This window comes from Nerophis ophidion, linkage group LG15 (assembly GCF_033978795.1).
Source record: "Nerophis ophidion isolate RoL-2023_Sa linkage group LG15, RoL_Noph_v1.0, whole genome shotgun sequence".
NCBI classification, from domain to species: Eukaryota; Metazoa; Chordata; class Actinopteri; order Syngnathiformes; family Syngnathidae; genus Nerophis; species Nerophis ophidion.
The window spans coordinates 6,037,190-6,053,410 of NC_084625.1; the positions used below are offsets into that span (position 1 = coordinate 6,037,190).

Here is a 16,221-nt window from a genome sequence, read left to right on the forward strand (position 1 = left end):
TGTCTAGTTTAAAATCGCTGTCTATAGTGGTGACTTTGGGACGCACGTCATTTTGCAATGGTCCCAAGTCAGTGAGGGCCGGACCAAAAACTAAAATTTCCGTTTTTCCCTCATTCATTATTAAAAAATTCTGGGCTAACCAAGCCTTGACGTCACATAGACAGTTAAGAAGTCGTTAACCGTCGTTATATCAATCAATCAATCAATGTTTACTTATATAGCCCTAAATCACTAGTGTCTCAAAGGGCTGCACAAACCACTACGACATCCTCGGTAGGCCCACATAAGGGCAAAGAAAACTCACACCCAGTGGGACGTCGGCGACAATGATGACTATGAGAACCTTGGAGAGGAGGAAAGCAATGGATGTCGAGCGGGTCTAACATGATACTGTGAAAGTTCAATCCATAATGGATCCAACACAGTCGCGAGAGTCCAGTCCAAAGCGGATCCAACACAGCAGCGAGAGTCCCGTTCATAGCGGAGCCAGCAGGAAACCATCCCAAGCGGATGCGGATCAGCAGCGCAGAGATGTCCCCAGCCGATACACAGGCAAGCAGCACATGGCCACCGGATCGGACCATATCCACCCGTCTATTGTCCTGTGACGTCACTGCGTGAAGCCACCAGAAACAAACATGGCGGATAGCACAGAAAGCTTTAGCAATATTAGCTCGGATTCAGACTCGGATTTTAGCGCCGTAAGCGATTCAACGGATTACGCATGTGTTGAAACGGATGGTTGGAGTGTGGAGGCAGGTACCGATACATACATATACACACATAAACACATACATACACACATGCATATACCCAAAATACACACACACACACACACAAAGTACGTTTTTATACCGAACTGCTGATCCTCTTTTTTTATCAGCGAACGCGTAATTTTTTGTCTTGCAACGAACGTGCAGTGGGAACATGGATGCCTTACTGTCCCTCCGACCCACACCACGCCAACCCACACCACCGGAACATCTACCGGCAGTCATCCGAGCGACACACACGGCCAAAACGCAAGGCGAGGCAGACGGGGAGGTGTCCGAGAACGCTTCCGCCGGCGAATCAACCGTCCACCACTGCCGTCAATAATACTCAGCAACCTGCGATCGCTGGCACCAAAAGCTGGATGAGCTTCGGGTCAACCTAAAGAGCTGCTTTTAATACCGGGAAACCAACATCATGGTCTTCACCGAGACGTGGCTTCACCAAGCCGTCCCGGATTCTCCGATTGACCTGGATGGATTCTCACTCGTACGAGCTGACCGCTCTGAGGCTTCCGGGAAGAGAAAAGGGGGTGGTGTCGGCGTGTACGTGAGTGACAAGTGGGGTAAACAGCTCACTGTGAAAAAAAAACATATGCAGCCCCGACGTAGAACTGCTGTGTTTATCAATGAGACCTCAATACCTGCCTAGGGTGTTTGGCAACATCATCATAGCCGCTGTTTAAGTCCCACCCAGCGTCAATGCAGGCAGAGCTGCTGCGAGCATAACAGAGGGTGACTTTAAGCATTGTGAACTGGAGACTGCCTTGCCGGGCTTTGAACAATTTGTCAAATGTGACACAGGAAATGATAAGATTGTAGATAAATGTTATGGCAATATAAAGGGGGGATACTCAGCAAAACCAACTCGGATCACAACACCATACATCTAATACCCACATATAAATCTGTTTTTAAATCAATTAAACTTGAACATCCATCCATCTTCTTCCGCTTATCCGAGGTCGGGTCGCGGGGGCAGCAGCCTAAGCAGGGAAGCCCAGACTTCCCTCTCCCCAGCCACTTCGTCTAGCTCTTCCCGGGGGATCCCGAGGCGTTCCCAGGCCAGCCGGGAGACATAGTCTTCCCAACGTGTCCTGGGTCTTCCCCGTGGCCTCCTACCGGTTGGACGTGCCCTAAACACCTCCCTCGGGAGGCGTTCGGGTGGCATCCTGACCAGATGCCCGAATCACCTCATCTGGCTCCTCTCGATGTGGAGGAGCAGCGGCTTTACTTTGAGTTCCTCCCGGATGACAGAGCTTCTCACCCTATCTCTAAGGGAGAGACCCGCCACACGGCGGAGGAAACTCATTTCGGCCGCTTGTACCCGTGATCTTATCCTTTCGGTCATGACCCAAAGCTCATGACCATAGGTGAGGATGGGAACGTAGATCGACCGGTAAATTGAGAGCTTTGCCTTCCGGCTCAGCTCCTTCTTCACCACAACAGATCGGTACAACGTCCGCATTACTGAAGACGCCGCACCGATCCGCCTGTCGATCTCACGATCCACTCTTCCCCCACTCGTGAACAAGACTCCCAGGTACTTGAACTCCTCCACTTGGGGCAGGGTCTCCTCCCCAACCCGGAGATGGCACTCCACCCTTTTCCGGGAGAGAACCATGGACACAGATTTGGAGGTGCTGATTCTCATTCCGGCCGCTTCACACTCGGCTGCGAACCGATCCAGTGAGAGCTGAAGATCCCGGCCAGATGAAGCCAACAGGACCACATCGTCTGCAAAAAGCAGAGACCTAATCCTGCGGCCACCAAACCGGAACCCCTCAACGCCTTGACTGCGCCTAGAAAACTTGAACATAAGACAATTAATTAGGGATGCACCGATTAATCGGTAACCGAATATATTCGGCCGAATATGGCAAAAAAAGCCACATTCGGCCTTTGGTGGAATGAGTTAAAAGCAAGGCCGAATAGTGGCGTGTGACGCAAAGACGCAATTTTTTGATGCGGTGACGCAATCAACCAACGTGCAGTGTTAAATTTAAATTGCCGCTTCTTTTCTTTCTCCTATGCCCCCCCCTCCCTTGTGGAGGGGGTCCGGTCCGATGACCATGGATGAAGTACTGGCTATCCAGAGTCGAGACCCAGGATGGACCGCTCGTCAGGACCCAGGATGGACCGCTCGCCTGTATCGGTTGGGGACATCTCCACGCTGCTGATCCGCTTGAGATGGTTTCCTGTGGACGGGACTCTCGCTGCTGTCTTGGTTCCGCTTGAACTGAACTCTCGCGGCTGTGTTGGAGCCACTATGGATTGAACTTTCACAGTATCATGTTAGACCCGCTCGACATCCATTGCTTTCGGTCCCCTAGAGGGGAGGGGGGGGGGTTGCCCACATCTGAGGTCCTCTCCAAGGTTTCTCATAGTCAGCATTGTCACTGGCGTCCCACTGGATGTGAATTCTCCCTGCCCACTGGGTGTGAGTTTTCCTTGCCCTTTTGTGGGTTCTTCCGAGGATGTTGTAGTCGTAATGATTTGTGCAGTCCTTTGAGACATTTGTGATTTGGGGCTATATAAATAAACATTGATTGATTGATTGATTGAAATTGTGAAGGTGTACGAACGCAGCAACATTCATGAGGGAGGGGCAGAGACAGCAAGACCAATAGAGCTGGGTAATAGATGGAGTGTCAATCAAGACATACTTGATCAACAGCCATACAGGTCATACCGAGGGTGGCCGTATAAACAACTTGAAAACTGTTAAAAATATGCGCCACACTGTGAACCCACACCAAACAAGAATTACAAATACATTTCGGAATAAACATTGATTGATTGATTGATAGTTAGTTTCCTTCTTTTTATTCTGAAGCTGAAGTACTGTCATTGACAAATCGGTTCTGGCCTGGGATATGTTGTGTACCTGTATAAGTGTATGAGGTTACAAGCACACACTTATTGAGATTTAGTGGGGCCTCTGTTTACATTATTAGCCTGTTGTGTAGGCTACCTGTATAAGTGTATGAGGTTACAAGCAAACACTTATTGAGATTTACTTGAGCCTTCTGTTTACATTATTAGCATATCTACTGTGGCTAAGCAGACTTTTGCCAAAAGGACCATAATTCATTTGTTGTGGGTTTATCCACTTTAATGCAATTTTTTTTTTTTTTTTTGGAATGCATGTTTTGTTTGAAGGCCTAATATAAATTAAAAACTTTGTGCTTTTTTTTTTAAAAGCAAAGGCTACTGGAATATTAAACAATTTCAATATTCAATAAAAATGTACTTTATTTGAAAAACATGTCTAAAAATGTATTCTAGGCTATTTATGCAACATAAAAAAGTTGTGAAAAACTGCATTTATTATTCGGTATTTGGTATTCGGCCTTCGGCCAAGCGCTCAAATTTTATTCGGTTTCGGCTTCGGCCACAAATTTTCATTTCGGTGCATCCCTACAATTAATGTGTGGTCAGACGATGCTATTGAGATACTGACGGGATGTTTCATGTGCACAGACTGGTCCCTGTTCCATGCACTAGGACTAGAGGAGGCTACAACAGGGGTCGGGAACCTTTTTTGGCTGAGAGAGCCATGAAAGCCAAATATTTTACTATGTATTTCCGTGAGAGCCATATTATATCTTTTTAACACTGAATACAACTAAATGCGTGCATTTTTAAGTAAGACCAAACATTTTAAGAGAATAATAAGTATCTTCTGCTTTTTAATAATATCCATCCATCCATCCATCTTCTTCCGCTTATCCGAGGTCGGGTCGCGGGGGCAACAGCCTAAGCAGAGAAACCCAGACTTCCCTCTCCCCAGCCACTTCGTCTAGCTCTTCCCGGGGGATCCCGAGGCGTTCCCAGGCCAGCCGGGAGACATAGTCTTCCCAACGTGTCCTGGGTCTTCCCCGTGGCCTCCTACCGGTTGGACGTGCCCTAAACACCTCCCTAGGGAGACGTTCGGGTGGCATCCTGACCAGATGCCCGAACCACCTCATCTGGCTCCTCTCGATGTGGAGGAGCAGCGGCTTTACTTTGAGTTCCTCCCGGATGGCAGAGCTTCTCACCCTATCTCTAAGGGAGAGACCCAAACTCATTTGGGCCGCTTGTACCCGTGATACCCAAACTCATTTGGGCCGCTTGTACCCGTGATCTTATCCTTTCGGTCACGACCCAAAGCTCATGACCAAAGGTGAGGATGGGAACGTAGATCGAGCGGTAAATTGAGAGCTTTGCCTTCCGGCTCAGCTCCTTCCTCACCACAACGGATCGGTACAACGTCCGCATTACTGAAGACGCCGCACCGATCCGCCTGTCGATCTCACGATCCACTCTTCATTGTTTTTCTGAAACTAACCAATAATGACTAAAATAGTTCTTACCGATAATGCAACTTCTTGAACAGGGTGCGGTAGAAAACGGATGGATGGATTAAAATGTATGAGAATGTTTTATATTTTGAATGGTACTTTTAACACTGATTACCAGCGGAATTATTCATTACTTATCGCTGTGTTTATGAACCGCTGTGTTCCGTGGGAGATTATGTAATTTCACCTAATTGGGTTAAAAATATATATATATATTTTTTTTAAACCAGTAATTATAATCCGCAAATGTGTCTTTGTTGAGTGTCTGTGCTGTCTAGAGCTCGCCAGAGTAACAGTGTAATACTCTTCCATATCAGTAGGTGGCAGCAGGTAGCCAATTGCTTTGTAGATGTCGAGAACATGGTATGTCAGGATCCCGATAAGCGGGAGGCAGTGCGTAGGTAAAAAGGTATCCAACACTTAAACCAAAAACAAACAAAAGGCGATTGCCGCTAAGAAAAGGCATTGAAGCAAAACGAAACTAAAACTGAACTGGCTGCAAAGTAAACAAAAACGGAATGCTGGACGACAGCAAAGACTTACAGCGTATGGAGCAGACGGCGTCCACAAAGTACATCCGTACATGACATGACAATCAACAATGTCCCCACAAAGAAGGAGTGCGTCCGCACAACTTAGTCTTGATTGCGAAAACATAGCCGGTGCGGGGAATAGCATTCAAGGAATACATGAAACTGCTACAAGAAAATACCAACAAAAGAGGGAAAGCCACCAAAGTAGGAGCGCAAGACACAGGAAAACACCCAAAAACTCTAAGTTACAGCGCGATGTGACAGGTGGTGACAGTACACCTACGTTGAGACAAGAGCTACAGTGATGCATGGTTGGTTATGGTTTGAATTCATATCAATCAATTGCGAGAAGGACTTTTTATTGTGAGGTTAATTTTTTTGAGGTTTTCTGCTGGTGGTTTGCCTCGGAATTTTTTCAATGAAAAAAATGTGCCTTGGCTCAGAAAAGGATGAAATACACTGACTTATTGTGTTAAGCAATGCCAGCTAAGATTTATCTGAGAGTCAGATGCAGACATCAAAAGAGCCACATCTGGCTCTAGAGCCATAGGTTCCCTACCCCTATAACTATAATGGACTACATTGAGTTTTGTGTTGGCAATGTGGTACCCAAGAAAAACATTGTAGTCCATCCCAATAACAAATCCTATGTAACAAAAGAAATAAAAGACTGCATAAATAGGAAAAAGCAGGCCTTCAGAAGTAAAGACAGAGCAGGACTGTCAGTTGTCCTAAGAGAACTCAAACAACTTCTCACTAATGCAAGAGAACATAGGCAAACAATGGAACATAATCTCCAAATGTCAAATACAAAAAAAACTTTGGGACACAATGAAATCAGTCACTAATATGAACCCTGCAAAGAAACAGATCACCAACCAGCAAAAATCAAATGAGCTAAATGACTTTTATTTGAGATTCGACCGTCAAAATTTCTCTCAGGAGTGTGACAGTTTCTGGCAGTCCCTGCTGCCTGGAAGTCGACCCGACCAGTCCGCCGTCTCTTTAGTAGAGTAAGTACGGGCAAGGAAGGCAGGCCCTGACGGCCTCCCCGCTTTTTTGCTCAAAAGCTGTGCAGAGGAACTAACTACAGCACGGTCACTTAAAGGGGAACATTATCACAATTTCAAAAGGGTTAAAAACAATAAAAATCAGTTCCCAGTGGCTTGTTGTATTTTTTGAAGTTTTTTTCAAAATTTTACCGGTCCCGGAATATCCCTAAATAAAGCTTTTAAAGTGCCTTATATTCGCTATCTTCGAAACCACTATCCATTTCCCTGTGACGTCATACAGGGCTGCCAATACAAACAACATGGCGGTTACCACAGCAAGATATAGGGACATTAGCTCGGATTCAGACTCGGATTTCAGCGGTTTAAGCGATTCAACAGATTACGCATGTATTGAAACAGATGGTCGGAGTATGGAGGCAGATAGCGGAAACGAAATTGAAGCTATTGAGCGAATAGCTATTGACGCTATCCGGCCACAGCGTGGGTGTACCTAATGAAGTGGCCCATAGCATGGCTGCGTTATTAGCATCACCGGTAAAATGTGCGGACCAGACGATCAGGACTTTCGCATCTTGTGACACTGGAGCAACTTAAATCCGTCGATTGGTAAGTGTTTGTTTCGCATTAAATGTAGGTATCTAGTTTCAAATGTACATACAGCTAGCGTAAATAGCATGTTAGCATCGATTAGCGTAGCATGTTAGCATCGATTAGCTGGCAGTCATGCCGTGACCAAATATGTCTGATTAGCACATAAGTCAACAACATCAACAAAACTCACCTTTGTGATTTCGTTGACTTAATCGTTGCAAATGCATCTGCAGGTTATCCATACATCTCTGTGCCATGTCTGTCTTAGCATCGCCGGTCAAATGTGGAGACACTCCGGTACATTCAATGGGGGTCTGGCGGCAGATTTCTTGCCAGTGGTGCAACTTGAATCCCTCCCTGTTAGTGTTGTCACACCCTCCGACAACACACCGACGAGGCATGATGTCTCCAAAGTTCCAAAAAATAGTCGAAAAAAACGGAAAATAACAGAGCTGAGACCCGGTGTTTGTAATGTGAAAATAAAAATGGCGGGTGTATTACTTCGGTGACGTCACGTTCTGACGTCATCGCTAGAAGACCGATAAACAGAAAGGCGTTTAATTTGCCAAAATTCACCCATTTATAGTTCGGAAATCGGCTAAAAAAATACATGGTAATTTTTCTGGGGTCTGGCGGGAGATTTCTTGCCAGCGGTGCAACTTGAATCCCTCCCTGTTAGTGTTGTTACACCTTCCGACAACACACCGACGAGGCATGATGTCTCCAAGGTTCCAAAAAATAGTCGAAAAAACGGAAAATAACAGAGCTGAGACCCGGTGTTTGTAATGTGAAAATGAAAATGGCGGGTGTGTTACCTCGGTGACGTCACGTTCTGACGTCATCGCTAGAAGACCGATAAACAGAAAGGCGTTTAATTTGCCAAAATTCACCCATTTAGAGTTCGGAAATCGGTTAAAAAAATACATGGTATTTTTTCTGCAACATCAAGGTATATATTGACGCTTGCGTAGGTTTGGTGATAATGTTCCCCTTTAACACTCACACTGTTCCAGCTCTGTGGAAGACGTCAAGTTAGCGGACATCCTTTTTTTAATTTCATTAAGTTTAGATGTTTAAATGTTAGTTGTCTGGTTGTGGTTGTGCTTGTGTTTTTGTTCTGTTGTTTTTGTGTATGTTAAGAAGGCAATGATGCACTGTGTCCAAGACAAATTTCCCCGCGGAGATAATAAAGTTGAACCTTGAACCTTGAACCTTGAACCTTGGTGCAACTTGAGTCCCTCCCTGTTAGTGTTGTTACACCCTCCGACAACACACCGGCGAGACACGATGTCTCCAAGGTTCCAGAAAATAGTCGAAAAAACTGAAAATAACAGAGCTGAGACGCGGATGTTGGTAATGTGTTTGAGAAAATGCCGGCTTTATTACCTAGGTGACGTCTCCGAGAGCAATAAATAGAAAGGCGTTTCATTCGCCAAAATTCACACATTTAGAGTTCGGAAATCGGTTAAAAAAATAGATTTTCTTTTTTCTGCAACATCAAGGTATATATTGACGCTTACATAGGTCTGGTGATAATGTTCCCCTTTAAAGATAAGCACTAATTTCAGCTTCCCTTGTTGTGGCGAAAGTACAATCTTCATGGACTTGCGTGCGGAGACAGGCAGAGCACTTCCTGTTTTTTACCCGCAAACTTCCCCTCTGGGCGGCAACCACCGGTGTTTAGACTTTGAGCACTAGTCTTTTTTTTTAAGTTCATCATCACCGTCAAATGATCCACACACAGCTTGTAACAGTGAATAATGTTCTGTACATGAATAGAAACACACCTTGCAACTCTTTTGATTAGCGTACATGTTTGCATTACTGCTCTGACATGGTAAGTCATGTGACCAGCGACATGTTTGGCAACCAAAACAACATCTTGTTGTGTGATCAGACACTTTTTTCTTTCAAAATGTAGCCAGAAAGGGCTTTATTATTATTATGTTTTTCTGGCCACATAAATTATTTGGAGGGCCACAATAAATGACTTGAAGGGCCAAATTAAATGATTTGGCAGGCCACAATAAATTATTTGGTGGGCCACATTAAATGATTTGCCGGGCCAAATTAATTATCTGGTGGGCCACTCTAATGATTTGGCAGCCTCGATCAAAAAATTTGGTGGGCCACACTAAATGTTTTGGAATGCCAGTTTAATGATTTGGCGGGTACATTAAATGATTTGGCAGGCCACACTAATGATTAGGCGGGTACATTAAATGATTTGGCAGGCCACACTAATGAATAGGAAGGGTACATTAAATGTTTTGGTGGGAACTTTAAATGATTTGGCAGGCCACACTAATGAATAGGCGGGTACATTAAATGTTTTGGTGGGAACTTTAAATGATTTGGCAGGCCACACTAATGAATAGGCGGGTACATTAAATGTTTTGGTGGGAACTTTAAATGATTTGGCAGGCCACTCTAATGATTAGGCGGGTACATGAATTGATTTGGCAGGCCACACTAATGAATAGGAAGGGTACATTAAATGTTTTGGTGGGAACTTTAAATGATTTGGCAGGCCACACTAATGATTAGGCGGGTACATTAAATGTTTTGGTGGGAACTTAAATGATTTGGCAGGCTACTATAATGATTAAGCGGGTACATTAAATGATTTGGCAGGCCACATTAATGATTAGGCGGGTACATTAAATGATTTGGTGGGAACTTTAAATAATTTGGCAGGCCAAACTAATGATTAGGCGGGTACATGAAATGATTTGGCAGGCCACACAAATGATTAGGCGGGTACATTAAAATATTTGGTGGGAACTTTAAATGACTTGGCAGGCCACACTAATGATTAGGCGGGTACATGAAATTATTTGGCAGGCCACACTAATGATTAGGCGGGTACATGAAATGATTTGGCAGGCCACACTAATGATTAGGCGGGTACATGAAATGATTTGGCAGGCCACACAAATGATTAGGCGGGTACATTAAAATATTTGGTGGGAACTTTAAATGATTTGGCAGGCCACACTAATGATTAGGCGGGTACATGAAATGATTTGGCAGGCCACACTAATGATTAGGTGGGTACATGAAATGATTTGACAGGCCACACAAATGATTAGGTGGGTACATTAAAATATTTGGTGGGAACTTTAAATGATTTGGCAGGCCACATTAATGATTAGGCGGGTACATTAAATGATTTGGCAGGCCACACTAATGATTAGGTGGGTACATGAAATGAATTGGCAGCTAAAATATTTGGTGGGAACTTTAAATGATTTGGCAGGCCACACTAATGATTAGGCGGGTACATGAAATGATTTGGCAGGCCACACTAATGATTAGGCGGGTACCCTAAATGATTTGGCGGGTACATTAAATGATTTGGCAGGCCACTATAATGATTAGGCGGGTACATTAAATGATTTGGCAGGGCACACTAATGATTAGGCGGGTACATTAAATTATTTGGTGGGAACTTGAAATAATTTGGCAGGCCACACTAATGATTTGGCAGGTACATTAAATGATTTGGCAGGCCACGCCAATGATTTGGCGGGTAGATTAAATGATTTGGCAGGCCACACCAATGATTTGGCGGGTACATTAAATGATTTTGGAGGGACACAAAATATTTAGCACTAATGGTTTGATGGGCTGGCTTAAATTATTTGGCAGGCCACTTTAATGATTTGGCGAGCTAGATTAAACTATATGTGTGTATATATACACACATTTATATGTGTGTATATATACACACATATGTATATATGTATATTATATATATATATATATATATATATATATATATACATATATATGTGTGTATATATATGTATATATATATACATGTTTGCGTGTATATATATATATATATATATATATATATATATATATACACACACATATTTATTAATACACATATATACATATGTATATATACACAAATATATGTGTGTGTATGTATGTATGTATATATATATACACACACACATTTATATATATAAATATACACACACACATACATATATATATATATCAGTACTATACTAACAAGTTAAAATAGCGTGCCTACAGTTAGCATCAGTGAAATACCGAAACATATGACACTGAAGTGTATACCTGCTATATTTGATTTTAAAAAAGCCAGCATGCTAATTGTTAGCATGCTAAAATACTAAATGTATGGGTAAAAAAAAAATGTTAAAAAATGTTTTCGCGTGTATGTAAAGCGCTTTGAGTCACTATAGAAAAGCACTAAATAAATATAATTTGCTTAAAAAATATAATTCATTAGAAAATATGCTATTAAAAAAGATAGCCTGGTGGCGTTGGCATTCTAACAGCTAACTAAATATGTGACGCTTACCAGCTAAATTTGCAAAACAAAAAAACTTTGCTAACGATTGTGTTGGGGCTTTTAAAAAATAGCAATACAAATGTAAAATGAGATAAAAAATGTAATTGATCAAATAACTAAATAGTAATTGTGGATTATTAGGATATAGAATAATAAAGTCTTGAGGATTTAGTGAAGCGTCCCACCCTTAGCTAACAGTGATGTACAAACAGGGGCGGTGCCTGAAACACTGAGGATTAAAGGGTTAACTCTGCCCTGCAACATGGTGGGCCCCTGGGGGCTCTTAGGCCAGTTAGTCCAGTCCCGAATATGAGACCTCTGTCACGCCTTCAAGATTCCTTGTTTGGCCCAAAAAAGAAAACAACAAAGCAGGGAATGTTTGGCATGTTCTTGCTGGCTTACAAGCCTCCAAATTCACTCACAAATCTTATTTATCTATGGTTCTTTTTGAATCAATGATAGCAGTCATAAGATCACATGTGGATCAGATGATTTCCATTGAAATATTGTCTGTCTATAATTAGTTGTTGTTTTCATTGTAAACCTTCCATAAAATGTTGCCATATTCCCTCCCATGCTTTGACCAAGACTTCACTGTTTTGAATTTCCCTTCACCTCAAAAACTTAGTAGTGCAAGAACATTTGAGCAAATGATAAGAAAGAATAACACGTACTTATGAGTTTAAAAAGCATAAATACAACTGGAATAAAAACTAGTTTATAAAAAAAAATGTGAATACACAATAGCATGTGAATACGCTTGAAATATTTGAAAAATGAATCAAAATAAAATAAATAAATAAAATATAGATAAATACATGCTAAAAAAATAATATATATACAATATATATATACATATACACATACATACATACATACATACATACATATATATATATCTCCATCCATCCATTTCTACCACTTATTCCCTTTGAGGGCGCTGGTGCCTATCTCAGCTACAATCGGGCGGAAGGTGGCGTACACCCTGGACAAGTTGCCACCTCATCGCAGGGCCAACACAGATATATATATATATATATATATATTCATATATATGTGTGTGTACCATGTATTTTTATTATTGTATTTATTACTTGTATTTATATATATATATATATGTGTGTGTTTGTATCTATATATGTGTGTATATACATATATATATATATATATACACACACATACATATACATAATTACACATTTATATGTATGCATACATACACACACATATCTATATTGAAAGTATATATGTGTGTATATATACATATAAACATATATATATACATATATATGTGTTGGTGTCTGTATGTATATATACACATATATACATACAATATATATATATGTGTGTGTGTATGTATCTATATGTGTATGTATATATATATATATATACATATATATTATGTATGTATATATATATACACACATATATATACACTATATGTGTGTATGTATATATGTATGTATCTATCTATCTATATATATGCATCTATATGTATGTATATATACAAACACACATATATATATATTTATATACATATATATATATATATATATATATACACACACATATGTTAATCTTCATCCATCCATTTTATACTGCTTGTCCCTTTCGTGGTCGCACGGGGTGCTAGAGGCTATCTCAGCTGCATTCAGGTAGAAGGCGGGGTACATGTGTGTGTGTGTGTATATATATATATATATATATATATATATATATATATATATATTCTTTATTTAAACAAAATTAAATCCAAATGCTGTTTTCTTTGACTCATTTTCTAGTCCAACCTCAAGTCTGGTGGGCGTTCTCTAAAGCTGTATTTGCATTTGCGTGAGAAAAAAAAACCGACTCCAGAGTGTGAATCGTTCATCTAAAAGAGCCGTTCTTAAGACGCGAATCGCTTGTGAACGTCACATCTCGAAAGCCACCTCTGGTTTGAAGAAGCTGCACTTTGTTCTCAAACTGAACATGCCGCTAGTCCATGACTTTAAATGTGCTTTTAATAAGGAACATTCACACTATTTATGGATGATTTTTGTTTTTTTTTACTTCTGCCATGTCTGAGTCTGGTGTAAACAACAATGTTGTTTACATGCATTTCGTTAGTTTTTAGTGCTTATAACCTGCAAAGACGGAGTAATCCTGCAGGATTGAGTTGACTCTTCCCGAATGTCTTTTCAACTCTTCCCGGTGTGACCTTTTGTTCCGCACACACATCTGCATGACAAACGCACATCTGCATCTTCCCTTTCCCCGGCCGAAAGTTAGTTGGCTCGCATATTCCTGAACGATGGAGGACGAGCAGCGCGCATGAGCGCTCAAACAAACAGACATCTCTCCGTGACCGTGAACGCATCATTGTTCCGGCCACGAGCACGCGAACAAAGCGTCGGGCGTAAAGAAAGGTGGAGAAAACTCACCTCTCGTCTTCTAGCAGCCTCTTGGCGTGTGTGGTCGTCGTGTGCAACACAACAGCACACAAGGCGGACACACAAGGAGGCAGGCGGCCGCCTCTCCTCCTCCGCCAGGCGGACACGCCCTCCCCGCCTGCCCGCTTCCCTCCTGCATGCGCGCGCACGCACAGGTTGTGCAAGGTAACGCCATGTTGCAACTTTTATGACGTCATGGCACCTTAGCGCTTATCAATTCCGTCTTTGTGTCATTTTTATTTATTGTGTTGTCTTTTTACCAAACAACCGCAAGAAAGAATGTTTTTTTTCTAGGGGGGGTCAAGTTCTGACATGTTCCCTTTTCCCACGTTATGTAATGTTGCGTAAACACACCACGGCATGCCGTCACGTGACATTATAGCTATAGATCAGGGGTGTCCCAGGTGGGTTGGGGGTTGGGTGAGGGGGCGTGGTTAAGAGGGGGAGGAGTATGTTTACAACGATCCATCCATCCATTTCCTACCGCTTATTGTGAAATATATTTATATAGCGCTTTTTCTCTAGTGACTCAAAGCGCTTTACATAGTGAAACCCAATATCTAATTTGTACATTTAAACCAGTGTGGGGGGCACTGGGAGCAGGTGGGTAAAGTGTCTTGCCCAAGGACACAACGGCAGTGACTGGGATGGCGGAAGTGGGGATCGAACCTGCAACACGCAAGTTGCTGGCACAGCCGCTCTACCAACTGAGCTATGCCGCCCTTTGGGGTCGCGGGGGGCGCTGGTGCCTATCTCAGCTACAATCGGACGGAAGGCGGAGTACACCCTGGACAAGTCGCCACCTCATGTGTAGAAATCTTCATTTATAATTGAATCACTTGTTTATTTCTCAACAAGTTTTTAGTTATTTTTATATATCTTTTTGTCCAAATAGTTAAAAAAAGACCACTACAAATGAGCAATTTTACAATTTAATCAATCAGAAACTGATGACATAGTGCTGTATTTTACTTCATCTTTTTTTTTTTTTTTCAACCAAAAATGTTTGGCTCTGTTTAGGGGGTACTTGAATTAAAAAAAAATCTTCACTGAAAAAAGGTTGAGAACCACTGCTCTAAAAGCCGTGGATGTTATTGTCACATATGCATGCACAGTAGATGGCAGTATTGTCCTGTTTAAGAGTGTCACAACATTGCTGTTTACGGCAGACGAACTGCTTTACGGTAGACGTCCCACTGGGTGTGAGTTTTCCTTGCCCTTATGTGGGCTTACCAAGGATGTCGTAGTGGTTTGTGTTGTGGTTTGTGCAGCCCTTTGAGACACTAGTGATTTAGGGCTATATAAGTAAACATTGATTGATTGATAGACGAAAACGTGACTGCTGTTGTTGTGTGTTGCTGCCGCGCTGGGAGGACGTTTATGAGACTGCCTAGCAATAAACCCACATAAGAAACCAAGAACTCGCCCTCGATCATTCTACAGTTATACCGTAATTGGGCAGACACTCTGTTTATAGTATGGGACGGCGTGGCGCAGTGGGAGAGTGGCCGTGTGCAACCCGAGGGTCACTGGTTCAAATCCCACCTAGAACCAACCTCGTCACGTCCGTTGTGTCCTGAGCAAGACACTTCACCCTTGCTCCTGATGGGTGCTGGTTGGCGCCTTGCATGGCAGCTCCCTCCATCAGTGTGTGAATGTTTGTGTGAATGGGTAAATGTGGAAGTAGTGTCAAAGCGCTTTGACTACCTTGAAGGTAGAAAAGCGCTATACAAGTACAACCTATTTATCATTTATCATTTATGGGAAAGCGGACGTAAATGTCGACACGTTACACGGGTCCGCATGGAGCTGGATGGGGCGTGGCCTCCAGCTCCGCCTGAATTTCGGGAGATTTTCAGGAGAAAATTTGTCCCGGGAGGTTATCGGGAGAGGCGCTGAATTTTGGGAGTCTCACATAAAATCCAGGAGTGTTGGCAAGTATGGGCCCGGGGGCCATTTGTGGCCCGCAGGTATTTTTTAACGGCGCATTTTAAAAATACAATTGAAAAAATGTATAAACGTAAAAAGTGATACGAAGGAGCAAACGGGTGAAATGGAGGAAAGGCTCCTCCCACCTCCAAAGACATGCACCTGGGGATAGGCTCCTCCTACCTCCAAAGACATACACCTGGCATAGCTCGGTTGGTAGAGTGGCCGTGTCAGCAACTTGAGCGTTGCAGGTTCGATTCCCGCTTGTGCCATCCTA

General features: G+C 42.5%; 1 protein-coding gene and 1 long non-coding RNA gene across 2 annotated transcripts in view; one reads left to right on the forward strand and one right to left on the reverse strand.

Moving 5' to 3' along the window:
• rnf152 (ring finger protein 152) overlaps positions 1–14,141 on the reverse strand; it is a 45,735-nt gene extending 31,594 nt beyond the window's left edge. The window contains exon 1 of the mRNA XM_061921306.1: positions 14,007–14,141. The gene's annotated coding sequence lies outside the window, so the exon portion shown is untranslated. The remainder of the gene's footprint in view (positions 1–14,006) is intronic.
• The window catches only part of LOC133569132 (uncharacterized), a 62,579-nt gene that overhangs the window by 25,810 nt on the left and 20,548 nt on the right, over positions 1–16,221 (forward strand). The window lies entirely within an intron of this gene.